The sequence below is a fragment of the Nicotiana tabacum genome, chromosome 7 (genome assembly GCF_000715075.1).
Source record: "Nicotiana tabacum cultivar K326 chromosome 7, ASM71507v2, whole genome shotgun sequence".
NCBI classification, from domain to species: Eukaryota; Viridiplantae; Streptophyta; class Magnoliopsida; order Solanales; family Solanaceae; genus Nicotiana; species Nicotiana tabacum.
The window spans coordinates 91,018,156-91,032,033 of record NC_134086.1 but is presented as its reverse complement, the minus strand read 5'-3'; the positions used below and the strand labels follow the sequence as shown (position 1 = coordinate 91,032,033).

The 13,878-nt window shown below is 34.4% G+C and overlaps 1 long non-coding RNA gene across 1 annotated transcript; it reads left to right on the top strand.

Moving 5' to 3' along the window:
• Positions 1–10,270: 10,270 nt before the first annotated feature.
• On the top strand, positions 10,271–12,986 carry LOC107821794 (uncharacterized). The gene is made up of 4 exons (XR_012711728.1): positions 10,271–10,484; positions 11,161–11,263; positions 11,524–11,669; positions 12,530–12,986. It is a non-coding gene; the product is annotated as an uncharacterized LOC107821794 (long non-coding RNA).
• The last annotated feature ends 892 nt before the right edge of the window (positions 12,987–13,878 follow it).

The window sequence follows — 13,878 nt, the reverse complement described above, 5'->3', positions numbered from 1 at the left end:
ATCAAAAGATGTTTGGAAGTGACATTTGGAACAATTACACAACTCTAGTCTAGACAGATACTCAACTCCCTTCCTAGCTCCCTAAGGAATTCGATCCCGACCCTCATATCGGGTAAAAGCTATTGCGACCCTCTCTTTCTACTTTGTAGTAGTGCGGAGTTGGCAGCGATCAGCATGCCCCAAATCGTCACCCAAATTCTGGTAAATCTTCAAAATTGTCATCGTCATTGCTAATGAAATTAGGGGTATATTTCACTAATTGACCGACTAATTTCAGAGAATTTGGAGATGCCTTCATCTTCCTTTTTTTCTTCAATGACTTCTTTTCCCCCATTATAGAGATGACTATGAACAAAAATCGGAAAACCTAGAGTCGACTATGAACAAAAATCGAAAAACCTACTGAAATTTTGACTTACATTGAAACCAAGAGTAAAAATGCAGAAGCTGTGTTTGAGAAGAAAGGTGTTTTGAGAGAGCCAAGTTAAAGGAGCAAGTTAAAAGGCGTGGGTGGTTTATGGATTATGGGCTAGTAGATGTAATAAGTTTGGTCCGGAAGGACATTTCGGGTCCAAGGGGAAAAACTTGGGCTATTAAAATTTTGAAGGGCTATACAGGGTAGTTTTCTCAAAAAATCTTATGTTCCCTAGTGCAATGGCCTTAATGTAGATTTTATAGGCCCAATGGACTTCCTCAGGCCCTCTTATTTTGATTGGGCTCAGGATTCTCATCAACATGACTTCTTGAGATTGAGTTCTACAAGCTTACTCTATTAGTTCTCTTTAAATGATGCATTATTTATTTTAAAAATTTCCAAATTGTTTGAGGCAGCTTAACAAATAATATATATGTATAGGGTAACATATTTTTATATTAAATGCTCGCATAATAAAGTGACACGTGGAGCCCCGAGAGAGGTGACTCAAGCCAACCACAGGACCCAGCCAGTGACCCCATACAGACAGAGACATCATAGGGAGTTTTTCATTACTCTCTACCCTTCCCCTATTCTTTTTTTGCCGATAGCATTGAGGATAATGCTAATTTTTATTTGGGAGGTGGCCTTATTTTGATGATGATTTGGATAATTGGTCTGTAATAACCTTGATATTATTTTCCGTTATTTTTATTCTTTTTTTTTACTTTTGGTATGTATATAAAGTTACCTTTTCATGTATTCATTCCCATTTTATGTATATTCGTCTTAATCTTCTATTGTACATATTCAGTTTACTTTCCGTAGTTTACTTTATAACTTCTTTTGAAATTTTCATTAATAGTGTAGCTTCTTATTTCATTTAGTAGTTTCTTTTTTAATTTGTAGTTTCTTACTTTTACAAGTTTTCGTGATCAATAAGCCTTTGGTTTTCGTAATGCCACAGTTCTTTCCAAAGGAGGAATTTGTGTGAACCGGGTCTCTTCCCGATGATAGATGGCATGACAACCTTCTTAAGGGTTTGACTCCGTTTTCTTTATGTTTTTGTGTAAATAGTAGTAATGAATAAAAGTGTCTCAGGCAAAGCTTCACTTGGGCCTAGCACATTTACCTTTGACCTTATGGTTAGAAACAAGTTGATTTGCAAATAATGGTGCTAGTTGTGACCTTTAGCCTCTTATGTTGACTAAACAATCATCGAGTGGTTTTTTAGAGCCATTTGTGTTGCTAAATCTTAGCTAGGGTTGTTGTTGGCCCTTGAATCTATTCTCTTTAGCAATCCAACAGCTTGTGAGGTGAGGTATTGATTTGCAAGGCCAAGTCCCGTGCCAATAAGTCTAGAACTTGCCCTGAATATTTGTCTAGGCGAAATTCAAAGTGTAGCTCGACTTGAGAAATGATTATAGGCTCTCCTTGATCCAAATTGAAACTTGAAATAATCCATAGCCCACCAAATATGATATACCTAGTCAACCCCGTTGAACTGAAGCCCTTGTTCTTTCAATAACCATGATACAAGCCTTTATCCGTTTTAAAATGACCCTCCCTTGGAACCTGATCTTTCCTTGGCACAATTGGAAAAAACATAAGTTTGTGGGGAGAAACGAGGAATGAAAAAGTGATAAAAGGTACAAAATGAAGAAAAGGGAAGGCAAAAGAAAAAGAAAGAAAAGCCAACAAGTCAAAAAGAAAGGGAATAATATAGAAAAATGAAGGGATTCAATAAAAGCAATGATGAAAGGCTTGGAATGTTTAGAAAGGAGAAAAATGATTGTCATGAATAAGAAAGAGTGACAGTGTGTCTCTTTAGTCCTCTAAGGAAGAAGAAAATAACTCAAAGAGTCAAGAAAGTGTAAGTCGAAATGAGAAATGAAGTGCTTAAGGAAAGATGAAACCTTCATAGACCGATATATCCTACCTTGAACCAAAAGATTTCATTACATTCCTGCAAAAGCCCTATATGATTTCGAGTCGAGTGAGCTTACATTAGTAGTGATTCACATAAAGGGCAAGCTTATGGTACTTAGAGTTGGACTTGTGACCTTCCTTTGAGAGAGATGAGTGTACTTTTCCACAATTTTTGACTGATTCAATTCTTAAGTGAGATTTGCTTATGGAGAGTAGAGGATAAAGAGTTTGGGTTCCACAATGACCTACATAGTAGAGCAAGCTTCCTTGATGAGTTAAGTCAACTCTTGATGCTCTTGTGTCTCACTAGAGCCATGGTGCTAAAAAGGCTATGTGTTGTTGATAATACATTTGTGTCGAGGATAATTGTTAGTCCCAATTGATGCTTGATAAAGTCACCTTAGAACATCTGAAATTTTCCTTTCTTTTATCTTGTGGAGGTAGGAATTACTTTTTTTCCTAAGGACAAGCAAAAGCTTAAGTTTGGGGGAGTTGATAATTATGGATTCTAGCCTATCTTATGCTCTCTTTTGCTTAGGTTTTGAATTAAAAATATGTAAAAATATTCCCGAAATTGGCTTATTGTGCTTGTCTGTGGGGTTTGGTCAAAATGAAGCAAGAAAGTCATAATCAACTTATGAAGGAGTTAAATTTGCACAAGTTCAAAGTTGAGACTGAAGCGCTGACCGCGATGGAAAAGAGCGGCCACATAAGGTCCACCGCTGAAGCGACCATAATTACGTGATCCACAAAAGTGAGATTTAGAGAAGATGTTTTGGGGTACAATAGTGACCATGGTGAAAAAGCGCGGCCACGGAATACCTAATGTGGTCGCGGTGGTATTTTCGCTGAGAGCGTTGATTGAGGTTCAGAGACTCTGCAAGTTGAGCTTGACTGAGCAGTGCGCTCCACGTCCAAATTACTCGGCCGTGGTTGATGCTAACGCGGAGGCGGTGACTTTTACGCTGTCCGCAAAACCAAGTCCAAACCAAGCACAAAGTTGAAGAAACGCGGTCCGCGCTTGTTTTTGTGTGGCCGCGAATGTCTATGCACTGAGGCACCCATTATTTCACTGACAACGGAACCTCCGTAGGGGTTTTTTTGTCCAGTAATTTCAACTGTGTATAAATAGATCTTTTTCACATTTTTAGGTTATCTTTTGTATCAGGGAGCTCGTGAACAACCGTACTTTACCATTAGAGTAATTTTAGAGCAGCTTTAGCTTATATTCTTTGATTTTTATTCTTGTAATCAACTTTTATGGCTTATGTTTCATCTGCATCTTTGATTTCTATCTTGATTATGAGTAGATAAACCCATTAGCTAAGGTTATGACACAACCCTAGTGTGGGTATTTAACGGGTCTTCAATTTTAGGGCTTAATTATTTATGGGTTAGTGACATTTAGCTTGATTCATGCTTTAATTGTAGAATTGGTGGTTGAAAACATTGATTCGTGCCTTTATGACTTAGACTTCTTGAGAAAGACGGACTAAGTCTAGGAAAATTAGGCTAACAAGGAATTGAAGTGCATTCAAGAGATTGATAGTCCCAATTAAAGGGTTAAACCTAGAGATAATAATACCCAACTTGAGCCAATTTTACTTGCATTGTTTGAACACCCAATTAGGCTTGAGAAAGCCAATTAGGGCAAAGTCACTCAAACTACCGAGAGGTATAGAGTGAGTAATTATGTGTAAAAGTTATATCACGGTCCCAAATATAACAAGCTTGTCCTAAATTTTAGATCTCATTAGATACTTTCCTAGGTGTAAGTCACTTCCCTAATGCTTTTTATCAATTGAGAAAACTCTTACAAAAATATTGTACTTATATTATTTGCAGCAATCAATTGCATTAAAAGTAGAATAGAAACAAATCCAAGTATGGTTAGAAGTGCAATTAAAGCAACACGTATAGCTAGATTAGTTAGAAACCCAGCTCCTAACCAATATTAACTCCCTATGGAAATCGATCCCGAACTTTCGGGTAAAAGCTGCATCGACCACTCCTCGCCATTATATATTGATGCAAGGTTGGAGCCGATCACTTACCGTGGGAGGAGCAACATCATCAGTACTTTCTTTGTGCTTTGAAGCACTGAGATTTCTGGAAGAGGAGGCCATTATTATCAGAAGGGAGAAAGGGTTTTTTCTTTGAAGAAGAAGATTAGAGGGAGTTGAAAACAAGTGTGAGTTGAGTAAAGAGAGTGTAAGAGAGTTTAGAGAATTATAAAGTGGAAAAGGGGAAGAGTGATGCGTATAAGTAAAGGAATAGGCGGCTAAAATCGTGGCCACGATTACCTCGAGAACCGGCAAAAATGTTGCTGAATAATGGGATGATGCGTGTTCGGGACATTAGATGCGCAGAGATGTGTGTCTAATCAACTGTCAGAAACTTTTCAGAGGAGGTCAGAAAATTTCCCGCCAAGAAAGGTATCTTCACTAACTTCCTGGTAACACAAAGTTATGTCATCAAAAAGCAGGGGGACTATCTGTATAGGGTAAAATATGTTCATATTAGATGCTCGCATAATAAAGGGACACGGGGAGCCGAAGGCAGAAAGCAACTAGGTCCAAAGGCAACAATCTCGTTTATTCCCGAAGGGAATGATGTTTATAAAGGCAAAATAAATGACTGTCACCCGGTAACATTTAATTGAGAATATTTCATAGCATTAAGTACGTAGTCCGTTATAGAGAATATGACATTCATAGTTTGCCGTTACACATTCTTCAATGGTCTGCATAATTATTATTTAAGAGGGCCTTGATCTTAGGACCTTGTTCCCTATGTACTACTATAAATAGGGATTCCAACAACCATTGTAGGGGAGAATTTTTTGACAAGCTTATATGATATACTGTTCAAAGCTCAATAATATTTTATCTTCTTGCTTATTAATGTCGTTACTACTGCCTCCGAAAACTCTGCTTCCGGAACCAAGATTTCTATTGTCTTATCTCGATTTCAACGTTAAGTCTTACATTCTTGTTTAATTTATTTATTATTTTGGGATCAAATTGATTCACTTGTCAATAAATCACGTACAACTTCAATTGTACCGTTAATTACGAGTAAACAATATAAACCAGGACTTTGATATAAGTTGTTTACATCAAATTAAGCTTCAACCATTAGTTCATTATTTTTCTCAAGACCTTTGCCGCCTTCATATGTGCGTGATAGAACAACGTCTCATGACATTAAGTACTCTAAACTCTAACCGTTACAATTTATTCTTTTATTACTATATTTTTAATAAAATCCATGCACAATGTTAATTATGTTGAAATATTTTTAGGACTTACGAAAGTTTGAAATAATCTAAGATGAAAAAAGAAGAAGATGAATACAGCAACGAGCATATTTCCAAAAGAATTGAACAGATGTAAGTGGGGGCGGATGTAGCCTTTCGGCCACGGTTTGATGCGGAGTATGAATTATATGTAAAAATCTATTAAAATTTTAACAAGTATTAGATTTAAACCTATAATTTTAATAATATAATGAGTGCAATATTAAAAATCTTAAAAACTGAACCTATTAAATTTAAATTCTGATTTTACCGGCGTAGGGGTATTTTAAGATATGTGGCTAGATGCAATGTACCACCTACCATGCAATAGGAGGACTGCGAATTTTTTTTGTCAATTTTTTTCTCCCTAATCAACGCAGAGATCTACTGTTTTTTTGCCATTTTCAAGAATTATCCAACAAACGAGTTATTCTGCAAACATCTGGAAAATTCCAACAAAGAGACAAGTTTGTTGGAATATCTACAAGAAAACCAAACTCTAAGTTTCAACTGCCAATGGCGGATAGCAGTCCAACATTGTATTATTCCGGTAGTCTATACATATAAACTTTGCATCAAATGCCAGTGCCGTTTTTCGATAACTAATAACCTACGTCTGCTCAGATTCTTCATTTGCTTTGAGATATTTTTATTCAACAAGTATGAAAATGTACGTGTAAATTAAAAATTAGCAAAAAAATCGATATGTCATATTAAATAATTTCTTGCAATTAAAATTGACATGTCATATCAAATATTTTCTCGCAATTGCATGGAATATGTATCCGTAAACAAGAGTCCGAGCAACATAACCAATAGTAATCCTTATTAAGCCAAACTATGAGCTTCCACTGTCATTGGTGTGTGGATAATATTCCAACATTATTCTTGCAGTATCTATACATATGAATACTGCATCACATGGCAGTGCAATTTTGGAAAACCAATAACAATCCTTTAAATTAAACCGAACTGTAAGTTTTGACTGTCATGCAGTGGTGGAAAGTATTCCAATATTATTCTCCTAGTATATACGTATGAATTTGGCATCACATATATGCCACTGCCACTATACAAAACCAATAACAATCCACTATACGTATGTATGTCTTACTATTAAAGTTCTGTAGTCCATAACACCAACTGAAGAAAATGGAGTCAGACAACCACCGCCTAAACTGTTGTGATATATGGACCTAATTGTCCCTAGAGGCCACAACTATTACGATAATTCGAAGACACAGAATCCAACTTTCAACAGACAAAAGAGGACAGAATATTCGAGACATACAAGGAGCCACGAATTAAGAATCTAGAAGAGCCTATAGCATTTGGCTTCACAACCAACCAACCATGCATTAGAAAATTGCAAGGATTTCCGTATTGGAAGAAAAATTTCGTAAGATACGTAAAAAAGAAAAAAAAAATGAGAAGATAGAATATTCTTTATTGACATAGAACGGGGCATCACCTTAGCAAAATGTCAGGCCATATGAGATGATATTTGTCATGGTGGAGCACCCTAACACCTAACGGCAGAGGGATATTTTTGTACTAATTCTATAACGTCGGGAACAATCGTGGACTGATAGTATAACGAGGGGTATAAATGATCCTTTTTGTATAGTAAAAAGATATTTTTGACCCTTCTCCGTTCACTACTAAAAAACATTTGTTTACCGACGCAACAGTACCGACAGACTTTTTTTCATCGGTATTTCGAAGGACTTTCCGACGGAGTCTCTCGGTGCTTTTGAACGTTTTAATTTCTAATTTTTTTAAAAAAGAACCGACGGACTTCCGTCAGTAAATAATGATATTTTGACCGGTCAAACTTTAAATGGTTGTACCGACGGACTCCCTCGGAACATTTTGTATTTATATTTTTGAATTATTTTTTTAGGTACCGACAGTGTCTCTCAGTACTTTTAAAAAAAATAAATGAAAAAGAAAATAAAGTTATCGACGTAGTCAATCCTACTGCATTTATATAATAATTTAAATTTTGTTCTTACAGTACCGATGGACTTCCGTCGGTAATTTAAATATATAATCTTATAGAAAATTATTTTGTATTTTTTACTACACAATACCGAAGGAGGCTGTCGGTAAGCCCCTCGATAAGTATTTACTTAATTATATTAGTGGCAATTAGCTAAGTGGAGGTAATACACTACCTAAAAATATATTAGTGGCAATTAGCTTAGTAATTTATAATCACGCAAAGTAAAAGTGAATTTGTAGTATCCTTAACTATATAGATTAACCTATACATTAATAATTACACACTAAGAAGAAGTGTATTAGTCATTTCCGTAAGAAATATTAGTGATAGTTTATCTTGTAAATCGATAATTACTGTAAATAGAAGTGTATTAATGCATGGTGTCCTTAAGTAACGTTAACAATTAGTGAACTAATGGTATTCTTATATAAGTAACATTAGTGATTGATTAGACGATACATTGATAATTATACACTAAATGAAAGTGTATTAATGATGTTTGTGAGAAATATTTGTGATTGTTTATCTTTAGTTTGATAATTAAAGTAAGTGGAGGTTTATTAGTAGTATCGTTAAGTAATATTAGTAGTATTCTGAAGTAACGCTAGTGATTTATTAGCCTATACGTTGATAATTATACTAATTAAGTATGTATTAGTATAGTCTTAAAAACTATTACTAATTGATTAGCTTATACCTGAGAAATGTTAGCGATTAATTTGGTTATAAATTGATAACACTTTTACTCTCTCTCTCTCTCTCTCTCTCTCTCTCTCTCTCTCTCTCTATATATATATATATATATATATATATATATATATATATATATATATATATATATATATATATATATATAGAGAGAGAGAGAGAGAGAGAGAGAGAGAGAGAGAGAGAGAGAGAGAGAGAGAGAGAGAGACTCAACAGAAGTGTATTAGAAATATATCACTAAGAAATGTTAGCGATTGATTAGCTTATAAATGGATATTTACAGAAAGTAGATGTGTATTAGTGGTATCCTTAAGTGATATTGATGATTGATTAGCCCATATATTAATAGTATTCTTAAGAACTATTATTGATTGATTAACTTATACATTGAGAATTACACTATGTATAATTGTAATAATAATATATTTGTAAGTAATGTTGGTGATTGATTAGCCTGTATATATTGAAAATAACACTAAGTGTTAGTGAACTAATGGCATCCTTATATAAGTAATGTTAGTGATTGATTAGCCTATACTTTGATAATTATGCATTAAATGGATGTGTATTAATGCTATTTGTGAGAAATATTAGTGATTGTTTTTTCTTTTCTTTTCTTTTTTTCCTTTTTATTTCTCCCATATCCGATTTCCTCCATTGTTGATGCCTTCTCCATTTCCGTCACCAATTTTACGTGATTTTATTCCTAAAAATCAAACCTACACCACTAAAACCTTCCAAGCAAGAAGGCTCTGGTTCTTCTAAAAAGAAGGAGATGAAAATTGTTGGAGAAATTTTTTCGATGGTGTTAATTTGGTGAATGTAGGATATGGTTATTCAGATTTTGAAGGTGTTGTTCACCGTAGAGCTTCAGATCTAAAGGGAACAAGCCCTTCAAAATCTGAATAATCATATTCTACCTTCACCCAATTAACACCACCGCAAAAATTTCTCCGATAACTTTTATCTCCTTCAGATCAAAAGTACCTATGAGGTTTGTGATAGTAAAATTAGCAGGAATTTATGATTTTTGTCAAGTTAAATTGGTGACGAAAATGGAAAAGGCATCAGCAATGGAGGAACTCGTACATGGGAGAAAGAAAAAAGAAAAAAGAGAAGAAAAAAGAAAGGTAAAGAAAAAAAAGTACTAATAAAAAGGAAATAATATTTGTAATATATTTTAGTACAATTAACGAAAGAACTAATTAGTCTGGGTGAATTTCGTTTAAAAAAGGGTATATATGACCAACTATGTGACGGTAAGGGCATATATGGGTTAAAGTATTAACGAAGGATAAATGTGTTCAATTTCGTATAGTATAAGGGTATATTTGGAACTTTTCTATATTAACAATATCGTTAATTAATAGTAATAATTTATTAGGCAATCCATTGATAATTACATTAAGTATAGAAGTGTAATAGTTATAATTAGCTTATAGATATTGACAATTACACTAAGTAGAAGTGTGTACTCACTAAGGATATATTCTTAAGTAATGTTAGCGATTCACTAACCTATACATTGTTAATTATACACTAAATAGAAGTTTATTAGTGATATACGTGAAAAATCTTGGTGATTATTTAATTATCTTAAATTGATAACTAAAGTAAGTAGAAATATATTAGTTGCACGTTAATTAATATTAATAATTAATTAACTAGTATCCTTAAGTAATGTTATGTTCGATTCCATTGTAAATTGATAGTTATAATACGTGGAAGTGTATCAATAATAATTAATTAGCTTATAAATTAATAATTACAACAAAATTATGGGTCATTAATTTTGGTTTATATAGTTACATGTTTGCTAATTAATTTGGTTAACAAATAAGGACGAAAGGTTATAAGTTAAAATACAAGTTTTTAACTTTTATTTTTTTCCCCTACCATTAAACACGCCTTTCTCAGCAAAAGCCCTAACTTAGAATTTTTACTCAATTCTCTTTCTCCGCCTCACTGCTTCTAGGGCAAATCCCCGCTTCACCGGCGTCGTCGGCACTCAATCCAAGCGGCCATCGTCGTCGTCGGCACTCAATCCAAGCGGCCATCGTCATAGTCGTCGTCGTCGTCGTCGGTAATCCAGCGTCCATCGTCGGCACTCAGACTCCTCTCCATATCCGGTAAGGTTTCTTCCATCGTTGGTCATTGAGGTCGTTTTTGGGGGTGATTTGAGTTCACTATTTGGGGGTCATTGAGGTCGTTTTTGGGGGTGGTTTGAGGTCAGAAGTGATCTTAAGGTTGTATAGAGTAAACTTATAAGGTTGTTTAGAGTAAGCTACTCTATTTTTATGCAGCTTAATCCTTGAAGTCAAGTTTCATCCTAGCAAAAGGTTGAACAAGCTTCTTCTTTTTCTTGAATGTATGTTGATTATAAATATTTCACTCTTGAATGTATGTTGTATATGCATATATGGAAGTTATATTCCATCTGCTACTAATATTTATGATAATTTTAGTCATGATTTATTTAAGTTGATAACGCTCTTAAATCAAACAGACTGGCTTTCTCCAACCCTCCCAAATTACATTTAAGCATCTTTTTAGCATCGTATTCTAAGATATGAGAGAACTCTAATTTGATTAACTAGATATGCTAATGCAGAATAAACAAATAAAGAAAATGCTAGTAGTTTCTTTGGTTCTTTTTACCCTTTTAATTGTTCACGGTTCCAATGTTTTTATGGTTTCTAATAATTGCAACTACATTTTGCAAGGCTAATAATCCTTGGTTTTTCAAGAGTATTCAGCTTATTTTTTGTTTGTGTCTAATTTACTTCATTTTCTTTTTATTTGTAGAAATACAGGTTGTGCAAGGAATTATAAGCGAGTTGGAATCCCAGGGGGCACTTCCTAGAAGCAATTCGAGGGTCTCATCTCTTGCGATGTGTTGTTGACCGAGGTTGGTTCTTGAAGACCGCTAATATTTTTTTCTGGTTTCTATGAGATAATGTGAATTGTCTATGAAATATTTATCCAGTGATATCTATACTCCGTATGGATAATTAATTTGTCTCATGATAATTTGGATCATATCCTTTTTCCCTTTACTTTACAACCATGACATGATAAATCTAATCAACAATCTTCTATTTAGCTTAGAATAACTATGTTTCTTTATTAAATGAGTAATAATAATAAATTTGTTGTTTGTATATGTAGATGGAACATCGTATGTGGATGTACGATAGGAATCTTCCTAATCGGCGGGGTTTAAGAGATGAACGTGGTTGGAGGCGTGTATAAGGGTAGAGCATACGGCCTTTCCTCCTAGCGCAATTATCATCCCCTCGCGTGTGGACTACAAGGTATATACTTTTTGGTTAATAAGCTCTTCTTTTTGTTAGCTGTGTTTCGGGGGTTATTTTTGGGGCCGTTTCAGGCTACTTTTGTTACTTTTGCCATTGATACTTCCACCATTGCCTGCACCACCACATTTTGTGTTGTTGCTACTTTTTGGTTGGATGCAAGATATGTATGTATGTATGTATGATAGATCTCAGAAAAAAGTTTCCTTATATCCTAGTTTTGCAAGTGTCAAGATTTTTGGAAATCTGATTCTATCTCCTAGAAACTGATTCAAAACTTGTGCCAAATTTTCCTGATCTAGTCTTGACCTTAAAGTTGAGGGAATTAGAGTAATTGCATTTAATTGGCATAATATTTTACGTTAGGTAGCTAACCTTTGATGGCCTTTTTAAACTAACATTTAAATGCCTACTTTTCGGCACTAAATTCTTGACTTGTGATGAGGTTTTTGTCCACAAGTATTGTGGAATTTACTCTATTTTATTAGTTAAGATAATAAAAAAGGATCAGTCACTCTAATAATTGCTGAAGTTATTAGAATATTAAAGAAAAACTATGGCAATATAAGAGAAGCGGTATAAAGTACATTTAACTTTGAGGACTAACTTCAAAGATCTGTGATATTGTCCGTTTTAATTTGGGCAAAGTCCGCACAATTTTCCTCAAAAGGCCTCACATATTAAGAGTATCCCTATATCTAGTGAAAGTAATATGTTGTTCAAAATTTAGCCGAAGTTTTCTACTTCATGGTATGTATGGTAGTCGATGTTCCTTAGTTGAAGTTTATGAAGTTAGGTGCCGAATTATTCAATTCTAACTCGTCGTGTATTTTTTTCACTTCTCTTTTGTGGATAACAAGGTATTGGGACATCCGCCACCGTGCAAAATGAGGACCTTGAGGAGATGCGGTGAACGATTCAACAACTTTCTAGGAACTATGCGGATGAACGAGAAAAAAGAAAGCGTGAAGAGAAGATTAGAGACGCACTTAGGAATGACATCGACTCCCTCAAGGCTCAAGTGAACCACTTAATTGGCATGCCCCGCTCTCCGCCAAAAAGCCACATTTATGAAGAGGATGAAAGTGATAGAAATAATACAAATGATGAAGAGGATGAGGGGGAATCCAAAGATGAGTGATTTTATGTTTGGTTGGATTGTTGTTTAGTTGGATGTTAACATTGAATGTTATATTTTGATGTTTGGTTGGATAATTTTGATGTTTGATGGGATAATTTGGATGTTTGGATGTTTGACGGGATAATTTGGATGTTTGGATAGTTTATAAAGTTTTGTTGTTGTTAAGTTGAGTTTTATTGTGGTTGCATTTCAATTTGTATTGTAATATTCTAGCTGGTAGGTGGTGCAACAAAAAATAGGCATTGCCTGCCAAAAATGTACCAGATTTACCGACGGACTTACCGATAGAGTCCGTCAGAACAATTATTCATTTTCAATCCAGAATTCTTAATTAGCGAGGGTGTCCGTCGGTAGACTTGAACCAAAATTTCAAATTTTGTTGAAAATACCGACGGATAGCCATCGGAATATGAATTTATTCATATTTTTAGTTTTTATATTTCTAAATTAAAATTCTAAATTTACCGATGGTGTCCGTCGATAGTATTAAATTATTATTTTTAATTTACCGACAGGAATCCGTCGGTATTGATATTATTAATATTATATTATTTTATAATATACCGGCGGATATTCGTCGGTAGGTAAAATTATTTGGTCAGAAATGTATTGATGGCTTTCCGAAGGGGTCCGTCGGTAAGTTACCGATAGATTCTGTAGGTATATTTTACCGAGGAAGGATTTACCTACCAACCACTTACCGACGGACTTTCGTCGGTAAAGCCTTGTTACCGACCAACTTCCGTCGGTAATTTGCGTCGGTAAACAGGTGATTTTTAGTAGTGGTTAAGAATAGATACATGCGAGGACAATTCAGAATTTAAATTTTATAATTTCGACCTTTAAAGTATTTAACAATGAATCCATTATATTGTTAAAGTTATGGGTTCATTTCAACTATCATAAATTTATGTTTTGCGCTAATATCGGAGTTCAGATGAACCCAGTACCAAAGAGCTGGATGCACCCCTGCTCGAGGAAAAGTCTTTCCGATATTTGTAAAGATATAATGTATATGAGTAAGTTTTAAATTTGGTTTTGACTTATTTACACAATTGGTAAAGGTAA